Here is a 12,702-nt window from a genome sequence, read left to right on the forward strand (position 1 = left end):
CAAAATCTCTTGGTATAGTCACCAAGTGACTCATTTTTCCTTTGCCAAAGCCGATCCCATTCCATTTTTACATCTCTTTTGAAATGAACAGAAAGAAATTGGCTTTGTATCAGGCGAACAAAGGACCGCCATGATTTTGGGGCAGCATGATCATATTCCAACCCCGTCCACCAAGTATGGGCTAAGTCGGTTAAATGTAAAGCTGCAAACTTAATCTTTTCTTTTTCTTTATACTTGTCACGACCATACAAAATTTGAAATTGACGAATAAACTTCAGAAGAAGATCAGGATTTCGGGAACCATCATACATACTGAACTTGATCTTCTTTTCAAGTTGAGATAGTGACTTAGTATTCTTCTTCTTCTTATGCCTTCGTCCATGCTCGGATCTTGAGGTTGAAGATGATGAAATGCTTGATGGGGATGAAGATGGAGACGAGGGTGAAGAATGTCGACGCCTTTGACGATGATGAGGTCTTCCACGAGAAGGGTGTGACTCTTCATTACTAGAAGAGGATCCATCAAAATAGGCGCCAGATGACTTTGAAGAAGAGGATGAGCTTCGACGCGATCTCTTTCTTTGTCTTGAAGTAGAATGGGACTGCCTCTTAGAAGTAGTTGGACTTCTTGATCGGCTCCTTTCATTGGTATGGCTTTGTCTTCTTGAAGTAGATGGGCTTCTTTCCTTGAATTCTTTGGGATTCTCAACTTTTTCTAGTTTGAGAAGTTGCTCACGAATTTGCTGATTCTCCTCTCTAAGACTTTGAATGGCTTGAAGGATAGCACTCGATTGATCCATTGAGTCTAAAGAAAAAAAATATGCTCAAGCACTCAATGCAAGGGCTGAAAACAAACAAACTTATAGTTGTAAGCACTACCAGTGTTGGGGGTGAGGACCGAGCCAAAGCTCTGATACCACTGTAAACGCCCCGAACAACGTAGTATGCTTAACAATTATGATATTCGCTTGTTTTCGAGATTTAATATAAAAGAGAATGAACACATAAAGCTGAAAATGAAAATTACTCACAAAATTACAGCCATGAAAATGTAAAAGTAATGGAGACAAGATTGAGGGTTGAAGATGGGCAACCCCCCCCCCCCCCCGAAGGAATGTATTTCTGCTCAACCCAAGTCCCTTAGGGAAGAGCTCAGTTACAATCAACCTGAGAGTGAGAAGAAGTAATTCTCACTCTCACAAGATCATGCAAAGATGTACAAACACACATGCATTATCTATTATGCAATGATAAGAACTGATTTCTTTACAGTATGAGAGAAGAAAAAGGGAAATTCAGCCTTTCTCCATCGTTGATCAGCAGTACATGGATAGGGCTTGCTTCTTGTAGCTAAAATGGAAGAAAGAGCTCGAGGAGGAGGTGTTGTAATGAATTTACAGGCTTGCTGTCCTGTAAAACAACAGTGATAGAAGAGGGAATATGGAGGAATTTGATAATGGAGAAGTGGGGGATGATGATGGGGATGGATGGGGCCAGTTTCTGGCTATCTGTGGGTGCTGTACATGAGTTTACAGCAAAGAAAAATGGTGATGAATGAAGAAAAACGAGCTCTTATTTATAGGAGAGGGGAGAGCTAGTACAAAAGGGGAAAGTGGAGTAGCACAAGACAAGTGTCCAGCCACATGTCATGAGATGTGACAAGTGGTGGGACACTTGGAAACTTGTGTGACAAGTGTCTTGACACTTGTCTCTTCTCTATGGCCTTCCTTTTTGGGTTGAATACTGTCAAGAATAGAAACAACCAAATTTAGTAAGCACAGTCAGAGTACAGAACTTACTATTTTTAGAATGACATCCCTATTTTTTAGGACTAGCATTTTTAGGCTAATTCGAGACTCCTAAAATTTAGGGACCTCCTAAAATTTAGGGATCTCCTAAAATTTAGGGACCCCCCCAATATGGGTATCATATGAAAGCTTTTTCCGTGTACATCGCAAAAATGGTATCCGAATCTTCATGTGACTTTCCTATGCAAAGAAATGTGCATTTCAAGCTTTCAGCCCACACATGCACATTATACAAGCATTTCATGATCATGCCATCTTGTTGATTGTAACTGTCTGTTCTGGTGGATCTAGCCCACACTTCAAGGCATCAATCCTTTCTGTGTGCGAGTCTAACCCTGATATGCGTGAGTTCTAGTCACAGGCGCCCAATCGGGTCATATAGGTGGAAGTGTGAACTATCTTTTCTCTAACCCACCGTGTGGGTCCACCATAACCTGTGACCACTCATCAGTGGCCAGCTCCAATGCACTTTTTCTTTATATCTAATTAGTGCAAAGGAAATAAATTTAATAAATCATTATATAGACAAATTAATGAAAAAGGATACAAATTCTGTTTCTATAGAGTTGTGGCACTGCTGAATGGGGAGTTGCTACAGGGGGAGGGAGCAACTGGAGGAGGAGAAAAAAAAAGGGGGGGGGGGGAAGAAGGGGAGGGGATTTGAACAGCGGATCGCGGACGGATACTGGGTGGCCGAGATTGTTGGAACGATGGAATGGCGGGTCACGGGCGAAGACTAGCGGCCGAGTTCGTTGGGGGCGGTGGGGAGGACGAATAGCTGGAATGGGCTGTCGTGGGGGGGGGCGAGCTGTTGTAGCGGGCGGATGTCGTGGGGGAGCGAGCTGTTGTAGCGGCGTACTATCGTGGCGGGCTACCAATGGGGGTGAAATGTCGTGGCGAGCTGTCGTGACGAACTGTTGTGGCGAAACAGGCTGTCGTGGCGAAACGTCGTGGCGGGCTGCCGATGGGGGGCGAGATGTCGTGGGAGGCGTGAACTGTCGTAGCGGGCACTGGTGATGGCGCACTGGCGTGAGCACACGTGAACAGATGTGACGCGGGGGGGGGGGGGGGGAGGGGTGTGCCAAGCTCGCGACGTGACAGGCGTTGAGTTTCTTCTACAGTGCAATATTGCTCATTGAACTCTCTACCACGAGGGCTCCTAACTTCTCGGACAATTAGGTCACATTGTTTCTAAACAAGTTGCCAAAGAAATACTTCCATTTTGTGCAACAAGTGATCTCACAGCCCACTATGCCCGCATTCTATGAGTTTGAGTGTCACCTACTGTGTTACGCTCGGCTATTCAATCAGTTTCATAGTTTGACCTCTACAAACGGGGCTCTCATTACTTCTTCTCAAAAGGGGGAGCAAGGTAAGGGTTTAAAAAATCAAAATTCTAATAAAAAACAAAAACAAACTCAAAATCAAAATGAAAATCAAACTAGTGAGACCCAAGGAAACTCCCAGTCATCTCAGATAACAAACGTGCTAAAAGCACTAGATGAGTGTCAATGGACACTATGCTTGTATCTTCTTAGATTGCTTGCAAATTTGTCAAGATCTCCCCTCCTTGCTAGTAAATCACTTGAATGCTTGCTGAAATGAGGTTGTGTTTGCTAAAGACCGAGTAATTCTCAGTAGCAAAGACTTGAGTTTACCAAGATTGAGCCACGAGAAATGAAGCTTGAATGTTAATGGCTATGGTGTTGATGCTTGAGATCCTCAAGACTTCAAAAAAAACTTCAAGAACTTCCTCTCTTTGCTAATTAGATCTTGCTGGAGAATAAGTAGGCCAGTGAATCAGAGTGGCAAGAACTCCAGTGAGTGAGAGAATAAAGTGAAAGATGAAGCTTTAGGAAGTTAGCTATGGCTGCCTGTGATTAGGGTTAACAGAACCGACTCATTTTTCAGCTATTACAACGTGTACAAGCGATTATATGACCAAAGATTTGATGGAGAGATAGCTTACATAGTAAGCTTCTAAAGCCCTATGATTCTCACCAACATTGTAGGGCGCACGGGCTGCGTGCAACGTACGATTGAGACACAGGCACAGACATGCAGCGGGCTGAAGAAAACGCAATGATGGAGCGACGAGGGGTTAATGTCATCATGTAAGGTGATAGGAAGCAGCCCCTAGAGCTGAGGAAGATTTAGCTAGAAGGAAGCACGAGCTGAAATGGCTTGGAGAGAGAGATTCAAGTCCTCCGCTGAAGGTGGCTAGCTATGGAGGTAGGTGAGAGATTCATGGGAAAGTGGAGGGAGCTAAAATTTCAAACTAAAGTGACCCAATCAACGGCCTAATGACTCATTACCTTGAAACTCGCTCTGATACCATGTTAAAATATTGAGGATGCATGCTAAGGAGGATCACTGATGAGCAAATAGACAATCATAATGAGACATAAGCATTGACAAAGAAGAACAACTGATATTATCCAAGCATAATGCAAGTACAACTGATGAGAATGATTGATGGAATGAGTGTGGGGATGAGTGCCTTTTATAGGCTTACAATAGGTGGTATTGGTAGGTGGAGAAAGGTGGAAAGTGACCATGGTATTCACCAACTGTGGTTTTTAATAAACCATGAATACATGACCTAGTCTAAGGCTTTATTTGCAATGTGTTTCCTTGCCTTGTTTGTTCCTTACACAAAGGCTATGGTAGATGTGATTGCACATTTCTCAACACCTCCCATTTCACCCTATTCTACCTCCACCCTTGATCATCTCTCTTTATCCTTTCAAAATCTCGGATTACACTCCACATCCGCTTCACACACACTAGGGGTTGGATCTTCCATCTCTGCTCCTAGCACCTTCTCTTTCTCTACCCCATTCTCTACCTCTTTGCACCATGGTACTTTGTTAGGGGGCATGCCACCCTTTAACAAATAAGCACACCCATAGCCCCTAGGACAACGCATAAATCTCAACTTTAAGCTTCAAAACTTTTCTATTAAGAAAGGGGATGATCTGAAAGTCAAGCTGGCTGAATATAGGTGGTTACTCGTCGAGTTCGCCACTATTGGCTCTCCAAAGTTAAACAGCGATCAGGTTACTTTCTCCTTGAATAAGTTGCTTCAAAAATACTTCAATTTCATTTAGCATATCATCTCACAACCTTGATTGCTAACCTTCTATGAGTTTGAGTGCCAGTTCTTGCGTTACATGAAGTAGCATGATCAAGTCCACAACAAATCCTCATCACAGCCTTATTTAGAGCAGAGGGGGTTGGTTGCCTCTTCTTCGGGAGGGAAAACCAACAGTCTCACAAGATGCGAAGGCAAGCCAATCAAAGGGTGACTCCTCTTTCTTAGATGGAACCAAAGAATCTAGACCTATCTGGCAGCAACTCCCTAAGAAAAACCGGTTTCGCATACATTGCCAGAGAGCAGGCCATGTGGACGAGAAGTGTCGCTCCACGGCCCAAGGTCTTTCACCTACAAAGCCTCAGCAGACCGCTGCGACTGCACAATCTAGTGGAGCTACGCTCTCCGCTCCTGCTTCATTTGCTCCAGAGCACCCGTTGTTGCTCCTCGACATGTGGCTCGAGCACAACCTCAGCAGACAGTCTCTTTCACTATCCCTGAGGGACTGACTGATTGGTCTGCAGATCCCGATCCCGTTGCATTTCATGTGTCCATCTCACCTTCCTCTCCACCTCATCAAGCGTTCTCTTGGCAGAGCCCTGCTATTGGACGTACGTGATGGTAGACACCTTAGACTAGCATGTCTCTAGGTCCATTAAGATACCTTAGGTCAGTCTAGCATCCGTTTTTTGTACTCTTAGATTCAGTCCCATAGGATTCATTGTCCTTAGTTTTTCCATTCTTATATTTTCCGCTGCATTTACTCACACACATACACATTCATTGTATTGTTTTTTTAGTTAGATTTTCTCTTTGTTATAATTTTCTTTGGAGCATCTCACCACTGACCTTTGTGTTTGCAGATTCTCATCCCTTTGCCTCTAATCAAGTCTGAGTTTTTTTAGCAACTTCGAAGTAGGGTATAAACATCACCGTACTTGTTGCGATAGTACTCCTCAAAGTCCTCTGTCATGTTAGTGAAATCGCTTTGGTGTTAAAGTATTGACTGAACGACAGAGAAGATATCCACAGGTTAAAAGAGAATTATGGGGAATTGTGACAGCCCTTAAATGTGATAAGAAGTATTTTATGGGTACTCATATAGTCATTGAGACCGATTGTTTGCCAGTATTGGGTATGATTACTAGTTGTGCTACTCCGGACATTGCTATACTCCGATGGATTGCATTCATCAAATCTTTAAACCCAAAATTTCAGCATATTGCAAGAAGAGATAACCCAATGGCAGACATGTTATCTCAAGCACGTTATGAGAATGAAGATAGGATGATGGATGAGGAGAAAGAAGATGACTTTCTTATGACTGAAAATGATGTTGTAAGAGTAAATTTAGCAATGCAAGGTGTTGCTACAGCATTAACAGAAGCTTGGACAACAAAGAGAAGACACTTTAGATGTTTTGTATCTTGTGTAGAAGTGTTTCTAGAAGACAAATATGCAGGAGAGTGACTGAGAATTGGTCAATATCTCAGTACATTAACAAAGAGAGATGAATGGTCAGATAAGGAGTTTAAGAAGATCAAGAGGAAAGCCTATGGATTTTTCTTAAAAGATGGATACTTATGGAAACATGCTAAAAAGAAACAGGATATGCCATTGCGAGTTTTAGGTGATAGAGCTTAACAAGTAAAAGTAATGCAAGAATTTCATGAAAGCTTGTGGGCTGGTCGTAGAGGTGTTTAGGGTATTTCTACAAAGATCAAAGAAAGATATTGATGGCAGAGGGTATGTATAAGGATGTTGCTCACTTTGTGCAAACATGTACGACGTGTCAAATGTATTCAACTGTGAGACATCGGGATGGATTGGAACCCACATATCCATTGTCTCTTCATTTTAAGTGGGTGGTGAATTTGGTCACAATGCCTACAGGTCTTTGGTAAATGAGGTAGCTTGTGGTTGCTCGTGAAGACTTGACTAATCAAGTGGAAGGGGAAGCTTTACGTACTAAGACAACAAATGCTGTATGTACTTTTCTCTTAGAAGATGTCACAACTCTATAGAAACAGAATTTGTATCCTTTTTCATTAATTTGTCTATATAATGATTTATTAAATTTGTTTCTTTTGCACTAATTAGATATTAAAAAAAGTGCATTGGAGCTGGCCACTGATGAGTGGTCACAGGTTATGGTGGACCCACGCGGTGGGTTAGAGAAAAGATAGTTCACACTTCCACCTATATGGCCCGATTGAGCGCCTGTGACTAGAACTCACGCATATCAGGGTTAGACTCGCACACAGAAAGGATTGATCCCTTGAAGTGTAGGCTAGATCCGCCAGAACAGACAGTTACAATCAACAAGATGGCATGATCATGAAATACTTGTACAATGTACATGTGTGGGCTGAAAGCTTGAAATACACATTTCTTTGCATAGGAAAATCACATGAAGATTCTGATACCGTTTTTGCAATGTACACGGAAAAAGCTTTCATATGACACCCATATTGGGGGGGTCCCTAAATTTTAGGAGATCCCTAAATTTTAGGAGCCTCGAATTAGCCTGAAAATGCTAGTCCTAAAAAATAGGGATGTCATTCTAAAAATAGTAAATTCTGTACTCTGACTGTGCTTACTAAATTTGGTTGTTTCTATTCTTGACAGTATTCAGCCCAAAAAGGAAGGCCATAGAGAAGAGACAAGGGTCAAGACACTTGTCACACAAGTTTCCAAGTGTCCCACCACTTGTCACATCTCATGACATGTGACTGGACACTTGTCTTGGACACTTGTCTTGTGCTACTCCACTTTTCCCTTTTGTACTAGCTCTTTCCTTTCCTATAAATAAGAAACTCATGTACAGCACCCACAGATAGCCAGAAATTGGCCCCATCTATCCCCATCATCATCCCCCACTTCTCCATTATCAAATTCCTCCATATTCCCTCTTCTATCACTGCTGTTTTACAGGACAGAAAGCCTATAAATTCATTACAACACCTCTTTCTCGAGCTCTTTCTTCCATTTTAGCAACAAGAAGCAAGCCCTATCCATGTATTGCTGATCAACGATGAAGAAAGGCTGATTTCCCATCTTTCTTCTCTCATACTGTAAAGGAATCAGTTCTTATCATTGCATAATAGATAATGCATGTGTGTTTGTATATCTTTGCATGATCTTGTGAGAGTGAAAATTACTTCTCCTCACTCTCAGGTTGATTGTAACTGAGCTCTTCCCTAAGGGACTTGGGTTGAGCAAAAATACATTCCTTCGCGGGGGGGAGGGAGGAAGGGGGGGTTGCCCATCTTCAACCCTCAATCTTGTCTCCATTACTTTTACATTTTCATGGCTGTAATTTTGTGAGTAATTTTCATTTTCAGCTTTAAGTGTTCATTCTCTTTTATATTAAATCTCGAAAACAAGCGAATGTCATAATTGTTAAGCATACTACGTTGTTCGGGGCGTTTACAGAAGAGATCTTTTGTCGGTATGGCTGTGTGGAAAAAATTACAGCAGATAGGAGTGAATTGGATGCAAATGAAGCTCATGGTTTCTTTGCATGGTTGGGGATAAAGCTTGCTTTAACTTCAGCCTATAACCCTAAAGGAAATGGAAAAAGTGAAAGCGGTCACCTACCTATTGTAAAGGCATTGGCAAAAGCATGTGGAGAGAAGGTAAAAGAGTGGCCACGATTGCTCCCTTATGCTTTGTGGGCCGACAGAACAACTCATAGTGCTATTACAGGATATATGCATGCAGAATTGATGTATGGTCGAAAACCTATCATGCCGATAGAAGAGATGACAGCCGCATGGAGTGTGCTACCTTGGGAGAAGGAGTTGAATCGAGAGAAGTTGTTGGCCTTACGCATTAGACAATTGGAAAGAAAGTCAGAAGACATAGAGACAGCAACTGCAAAGTTAAGGGCAACAAGGATACAAAACAAGAAACGGTTTGACAAAAGACATAGACTGAGACCAAGAACCATACAAGATGGGGATTGGGTATTGGTTTATGATAGCAATTTAGATAACCAGCATAGTGCCATGCGTAAAGTTTCCAAAAGATAGTTTGGACCCCATGTGGTAAGACAGGTGTTTGATAATGCTACTTATGCATTAAATGAGTTGAATGGGACAGCCATCAAACTTCCGGTAGCAAGGAAAAGAATCAAATTATTCAAAAGGTGGAATCTATTACCTATGAGTTGCTAGAATTGGAAGAAAATAGTGGTCATAATACAGGGGCTAGCCAGGAAGATATGGAAGATGAAGAAGTAAAGGATATGGTTGCAGAGAATGAGGACTAAAAATCCGGTGACAACTAGGATTATGCCACATACTGGAGGATGTGCAGGTTCAGAGAGGACGGATGTCGTGATGTTATGACGACACAATGTGAAAAAGTATGGAATGCATCATCCTCCGACTTCTTTATTGATCTAGAGAGTCAATGTGATCTGAGCCATTAGTATTAGTGTGAATTGCATGGATTATCCGAAAATACTAGATTTTTGGGTAATTTTAGCCTATTTTTTATATTATTTATTGTAAAAATATGAAAAAGTTAAAAAAAACTTCTAGATTAGGATGGCATGCAAAAAGCTAGTTGCTTTTTCAGCCAATTAGGGGATTTTCACAAGAGGGACAGATTGACGAAATCACGCGCGTCGCGATTACTGTAATCAAGCTGAAAACTGCAGTTTGAACTGAAAGAAGAAGGAGTGATCTGGGAGATCCATGACCAAGCGTCCTAGGGTTTTACCCCCCTTTCGGAGCCAACGGAGCCATCAGATTTGGGTTCCAAGCAACAAAGAAGGAGCTGTAATTTTAATGCACGTTTTGTTCTACGAAGAAGCTCCAGGAGATCTAATGCCTGGAGATTGCTTCTGAGTAGTGCGAAGATTCCAGGTTCTTTCAATACATATTGATTCAATTCATTGTGATTTGTCTTTGTAGTGTTTACCACTTGGGTACTCTCTATCTTCTCTTCCATCTCCTATCTCTACTTCCTTCTACTTCTGATCCCCGGTGGATTCGACCTTTCGACAAAAACCCCTCCGACAATGGGCATCATCCGAATCTCATATAAGCATTGCCTCCTCATGGTTGTCTTCATCAAAATCAAATGGAACTGGAGAAGGTTGTCGAGGACGTGCCACAACTCCATTAACCACGTACCATAACCGCTTCTGAATAAACCAAGCCTTCATCACTGCACTCCATGTGTAATAATCAGATCCATGGAGCTTGTCATCAGTGGATGTGCATGGAGGAGCCATCTGGAGAGGATTTAGAAAAAAAGTAGAGAAAAGAAGGGATTGGGAGAGGGAACACAGCCAAACCACGAGCATAGACTGCAAAAAAACAAGAGTTCACATACAAGATAACCCAAAAACTGATCAAACTAAGCCAAAATCTGTTGCAGAAAGTCAAAAAAATCAGTTGAAATCTGCTACAAACAACAAAAACGGCCTATTCTGCTAGTCGCCCAGCCCAAAATAGTGCTGGAAACAGCAAAACGCAGGCTGCACACTGCCTAAATAGGTGTAGGAAACTGTCGCCAGCAGCCTGATGAGAAAAACACAGGCAGAAGGAGGTGTTGGACAGGCAGACGATGCATATGCTGATCAAAACACAGAGTATGGAAGCCAAAATCTGGTCGCAACCAGGTTGACAGCAATCGCCAGGGCAGCAGAGGGGTAAATCAGTCCTGAAAACAGCAATAAAATATAGTAGAAACACAAAAACTGAAAACCGATACTATGTCAGAAGTGGTGCCGCAATGGAAGCATAAACAACATACTAAAATAAACTGCTGAAACACAAGACAATATAAAATAAATACAAATACAAATGAGAACTCAAATGTATGCTCGGGAAACGGAATCCATATCGAACACGAGACAACAGCATACAACAATGAGTCACTAGCTGTGTGGGCACCCTAGCACTGGCTCCTCTCTTCTCAAAAGAATCCACAAATGATGGCTGAAGTACAGAAGAGGAGGAGGAGCCCTAGCAATATATAGGCATAAAATGGGGAAAGCATTAAATGCAGTCGGCCAACATTAAATGCTCCCTAGCCCTAAAAAGGGCACCAAAAAATGCCAAAAAAAATACTATAAAAAAGTCACAGCCTCTGCAGCACAGACTCACCCTGAGCTGACTAATCTGCCTAACACACTCAAGGGGGGACTCCTTGTGATACTACCTCTCCCATAACTCTACCACCTCTAAGACCCCATAGTCTCTACCTCCAGATCTCCTATCCTATCTCAAGAGAAAACTAGTCTTCCATCAAGAAAGATATCTGCATGGAAAGTTCCCTCCATGAAAGATAAGGCCTGTGTCGAAGGGTGTGACTAGACTCTCATCTCAGGTAGCAGTTGAAGAGAAGATACCTCCTCTTCTCTTCAACTATCATTGGCAGTAATCAATGAAGCCTAAGTGAAAGAGATCTCCAAGATTTAATGATGGCACTACAAATCTACTTCAAAGCTCCTCCACAAGTCTCTGGTCTTGACCTCTTTTAAAATCCAATGAATCTTAGGCTGCCATTTGCAACAATTACTTCAAAGGCTCCTTAGTTGGAACAAGACCCCTCATAGAGAGCTCAATCAATAGTTCTCTACTTTCATTATCTCGATCTATGATCCCAAGCCTCCTCTAGATCTACAAAAAAAGTTTCTAATGAGTCATGTTCACTTGGCCACTACATGACCTAGAGAATGCCCGCCAAGAAGTGATATGCCACATGGTCACAAGAAGAACTTGATCGGCAACCACCATCCTCCTAACTAAAGAAATCCTCACAAAGATCCAATGTAGGAGTTTCCGCTTAATGCTCAAGAAAAGAGGTGCCAACTGTTGCTATGAAGTAATTTCAATCCCCACATAATATCCAAGATATATCACCGCAATCCTATATTGATGAGTCATGAGGCGACAAATTGCTTCATGAGCCATGGCCTAGGCCCCATGCCTCATGTACCAAGGCCCCTATGTATTATCTATCTTTTATGCTTGGCCACTTTCCTATTTTGTATCTTTCCCTAGTTGTTTCGTGAACTTACATTGTCCCTCTTTTCAGATTACACATGTAGGATGTAGCTACTCTTTTTGAAAGCCTATATGGTTGTTACTCAATAATGGTTAAGCAGTCTATCATGATTTGTGGTTCAAACAAGTCTTAGCTCTTGTCAAATTGTCATTTATAATTCATTTTACATGTTTTTAAACTGGATTTAAGTTTTGCACATTTGAAGTGTCTTCTTTGTGATATCCCCTGAATGTTGAGGTTGTACTTATTTCATACTTCCACACCCATATGGATATGTTGTATGATTGACGTATAAAAAACTATGTTGAGGAAGGTTGCTAATGCAAATTTGGTCAATGGACAGCAGAATACACGAGATGCTAGGTCTATAGGTGGGCTGATATGTGTGCAACAGAAAAGGATTTAATTATGCTTAAGACCATAGAATCGAACTTTGAGATGAAGCTCTTGGTTCTTAGCTTTGGGACCAAAGATTTTGTTGAGCTCTACCCAAGCTTCCTTGCAGTCCCTTGAACACTCATGTGATGGATCAGAATTCATGCTAAGCACACACCTATCAAGGATGGTGCTTGTAGATCTCTCTTACCATTCATTGGTGACTGGATTTGGTGATGGCTCAGTGACTAATTCCTCTATCTTATGCATCAATATATATGTCAGTTGGGCAGCCCAAGTGTGAAAACTATGATGAGCAGATATATATATTTAGACATGAAGGCTAGAACTTGCCTAGGGAGAGATCTTACGCTGAGCTTTGTGACTTGAAAATGTTGT

The 12,702-nt window shown here is 41.9% G+C and overlaps 1 protein-coding gene across 12 annotated transcripts in view; it reads right to left on the minus strand.

Annotated features, from left to right (window-relative positions):
* LOC148021915 (uncharacterized) overlaps positions 1-12,702 on the minus strand; it is a 198,220-nt gene that overhangs the window by 143,222 nt on the left and 42,296 nt on the right. The gene's annotated exons all lie outside the window — the stretch shown is intronic.

The sequence above is a fragment of the Lygodium microphyllum genome, chromosome 17, assembly GCF_053477565.2.
Source record: "Lygodium microphyllum isolate KBCC chromosome 17, Lygodium_microphyllum_v1.1.10, whole genome shotgun sequence".
Taxonomy (NCBI): Eukaryota; Viridiplantae; Streptophyta; class Polypodiopsida; order Schizaeales; family Lygodiaceae; genus Lygodium; species Lygodium microphyllum.